General features: G+C 38.2%; 1 pseudogene; it reads left to right on the top strand.

The window, feature by feature from the left end:
• The first annotated feature begins 779 nt into the window (after positions 1–779).
• LOC115858368 (small ribosomal subunit protein eS1-like) lies at positions 780–1574 on the top strand (annotated as a pseudogene).
• Positions 1575–4211: the final 2637 nt, after the last annotated feature.

Consider the following 4211-nt stretch of genomic DNA (forward strand, 5'->3'; position numbering starts at 1 on the left):
AAATCCACCAATGATAACAAGTGCTAAAAACTATACTAAAACAACAACAAATGGACAGAGAGAATTCTAGGACAAATGGGAAAAGCAAAGCTATACAGACAAAATCACACACAGAAGCATACACATACACACTCACAAAAAGAGGAAAAGGGAAATATATACATATATTGTTGCTTCCAAAGTCCACATCCTCAATTTGGGATGATTCGTTGTCTATTCAGGTATTCCACAGATGCAGGGTATCAGGTTTCTTGTGGAGATTTAATCCGCTGCTCCTGAGGCTGCTGGGAGAAATTTCCCTTTCTCTTCTTTGTTCGCACAAATCCCGGGGTTCGGCATTAGATTTGGCCCCGTCTCTGTGTGTAGGTTGCCTGAGGGCATCTGTTCTTCGCTCAGACAGGAGGGGGTTAAAGGAGCAGCTGATTCAGGGGCTCTGACTCACTCAGGCTGGGGGGAGGGAGGGGTACGGAATGCGGGGCGAGCCTGCGGTTGCAGAGACTGGAGTGACATTGCACCAGCCTGAGGCGGGCCGTGTGTTCTTCATTAGACTTTGAATGTGCAAGAAATAAACTTGCATTATGTTAATTTCTATACTATGAATATACATTATATATATGTGAATATTTACATATTGTTTGCACATTATATGTGTGAATAATCTTTTATCAATGATTTATCCAAAAGTATATATTTTTAAAAGAGCTAGAGGAAGAGTAATCCAAGCTTAGGACCCTCCAGGTGTAGAGGCCATCAGAAGGGAGAGAACACTGAGCAGCGCTATGGCAGTCGGCCAGAACAAGCACGTTACACAAGGTGGCCAAAGGGGGCAAGAAGAAAGTGGTTGACCCATTTTCTAAGAAAGATTTGTATGATGTGAAAGCACCAGCTATGTTCAATATAAGAAATATTGGGAAAACACTAATCATGAGAACTCAAGCAACCAAAATTGCATCTGATGACCTCAAGGGTCATGTTTTTGAAGTGAACCTTGCTGATCTGCAGAGTGATGAAGTTGCATTTAGAAAATTCAAGCTAATTATTGAGGATGTTCAGGGCAAAAACTGCCTAACTAATTTCCATTGCATGGGTCTTACCTGTGACAAAATGTGCTCCATGGTCAAAAATGGCAGAACATGATTGAAGTTCATGTTGATATGAAGACTACCCATGGTTATTTGCTTCATCTATTCTGTGTGCATTTTACTAAAAAATGCAACAATCAGATTCAGAAGAACTCTTATGCCCAGCACCGACAGTTCCTCCTAATCTGGAAGAAGATGATGGAAATCATGACCCAAGAGGAGCAGACAAATAAATGACTTGAAAGAGGTGGTCAATAAATTGATTCCAGACAGCACTGGAAAAGGCATAGGAAAGGCTTGCCAATATATTTATCTGCTCCATGATTCTTTGTTAGAAAAGTAAAAATGCTGAAGAAGCCCAAATTTGAATTGGGAAAACTCTGGAGCTTCATGGTGAAGGTGATAGTTCTTGGAAAAGCTACTGGACATAAGACAGGTGTTAAGGTCGAATGAGCTGATGGATATGAGTCACCAGTCCAAGAATCTGTTTAAAATTCAGACTTTTAATGGTGACAAATAAAAGAGCTTATTTGTGATTTTTTTTATAAAAGGGAAAGAACTAGGTATGTTCTAGAATCTAAAACTGCTCTGTCTAATACAGTAGTCACTACTACATGTGCCTCTTTCACAATTGAAATGTGTCTAGTCTGATAGAAAACAAACTTACGGTTACCAAATGGGAAAGCTGGTGGTGGGGGGGAGGGATAAATTAGGGTTTTGAGATTAACATATACACACTACTATATATATAATAGATAACCAACAAGGACCCACTGTATAACATAGGGAACTATACTCAATATCTTGCAATAACCTATAATGGAAAAGAATCTAAAAAGGAATATATATGTAAATATATAGAGAGAATATATATATTTTATGTTCATATATATAAAACAATGTACATATATATATATATAACACTGAATCAACTTGCTGTACACCTGAAACTAATACAACATTGTAAATCAACTATATTTCAATAAAAATTAAAAATAAATGTGCCTCGTGTGAATTGAGATGTGATGTAAGTGTAAAATGCACACCGGATTTTAAAGAGAGTACAAAACAAAGAGAAACTAAAATATCTCATTAATAATTTTTATAGTGATTATATGTTGAAATGATAATATTTTTATACATTTGGTTAGATAAAATATTAGTAAATTAATTTCACTTGTTTCTCCATAGTGTGTGAACTTGAAAATTTTAAATTATACCTGTGCTTCAGTTTTGTGGCTCACATTATATTTCTATTGGACAGGGCTCTTCTAGAGACTGACAGAAAGTCAGGCTAACAAACATTGGCATAAGCAGGAGATGGGTTAATTTAAGAGGTTATGTGTTAAGGGTGTATGTCACTACCACATTCACATTTCTTCATTTCTTCATCCAACAAAGAAATGTTAAAAATTATCTATGCCCAGGCACTGTGTCAAGTTTGGGGACACAAAGATGAAAGAGGCATAAACCTTTCAAGAAACCTCTAGCACAGGGGAGGAGACAGATGAGCAAACCAAGAATTACAATATATCCATTTATGAATGTTCAGCGCTAAGGCGACATGAGGAGGGACACCTGGGGTAGAGGAGAGGCAGAGAAAGCTCTCAAGAAGAGTTACCACTTGAGCTGTCTTTCAAGGGCAAGTAAGATACTCTTACAGACCCACCCTTATCCAGCCCTATCCCATCCTTTCTCTCCAAGTTCAATTTCTCCTCTGATAGCCCTTTCAGTGTTCTGTCTAGATGTTCTGTTCAATGGTTGACAAAAATGCCCATAGTCAAACTTCAGCATCAACTTGCTTAAACTCAACCCTAGTTTTCCTTTAGTGACATATTTTCTCTTTCCTCCATGTCCACTCTACTGGAGACCATCTCCCTCTCCCATGCCCTACCCTTCACCTCAACTCACTAGGTGAAGAGGGGTTGGCATTTTCTTAGTTCCCCATTTCGGCTTCGTGTCAATCATTTGCTGCCATTGCCAAAAACAGCTTCTAGGTCCATCCTGCCTGCCTGACCCCACTTTAGTTGTTTTTCTTTTTGTCAACCCCAGATCAACTCCAGGTCAAACTTTCCTCTATGTCTTCAGCAACTGTGTCACAGTCCTCCTCTTTATCTCACTACCTGTCCTTATTATTCATGACTTCAGCATCCCTTCCATCATCCAGCATATCTATTTCACAGTTCCTTGACTTTCTCAAGTCTGATGACCTTAATTCCCTTAATTTCCATTGTATCTTAGTCACTAAAAGTATAGCCATATTTTGGACCTCATCTTTGTTTATTTTTATTCTTTCACACTGTATATTTCCCTAACCCCTAAACTATGTATCTACCGTTCCCCACCCTCCACATACCATACGTATGTCTTAACACCTCCTGAATCTGCTTTTGTTTCTTATTGTGATCCCTAGGGCTGTGATGCTTCCTTATTCTCTTCTCATAGTCTTGGGAGTAAAATCTGTGATGAGGTAAGAGGAGGGTTTCTAGAAAGCAATCCCTCCCTCAAAACTCAATAATATCTGCTCTAGTCATTTTCCACTGGCACTCACCTGTCATGCCTACTTTTATCTTGATAAATGTCATCCTTTCTTCAAGGTCAAACTCAAATTCCCTCCAGGAAACAAAGCACATGGATCTTTTCTTCTTTAACTCCTACTACATGAACCAAATCAACTTTTGATTATATAGCTTAAGTCATCTCCAGATTATTTCTTATCTATTAGTCATTGCCCCAACAGAAATCTATAAGAAAAGGACCATACATTCTATTTCTTTGGCATTTCCTACCCAAAGAACACAATGCTGGATGTATAATTGTTGCTTAATTATTTGATAAACAAATATATCATTTTTTATTTTGCTATGTAAATCCAGTAACAAAACATTCTGCTTATTCTCATAATTTCTTTGGCCGTGAAAAAATTGAGGAGAAAATAAAACTTTCTTGTGTAATCTCCTCAGAGAGGTCCCACTGAAAATCCCAGTGGTAATATAAGCCTGGCAACTACTTCCCAGATTGGATCCAGAAGCCATACCTGGTTATGTGGGGTTGTTATTAGAGCAATCAGAAGCGGAAACCACAGAGCACCATGATAACAGCCAGAGTTTATGAAGCATCTCATAGCAT

Source organism: Globicephala melas, chromosome 1, assembly GCF_963455315.2.
Source record: "Globicephala melas chromosome 1, mGloMel1.2, whole genome shotgun sequence".
Lineage (NCBI taxonomy): Eukaryota > Metazoa > Chordata > Mammalia > Artiodactyla > Delphinidae > Globicephala > Globicephala melas.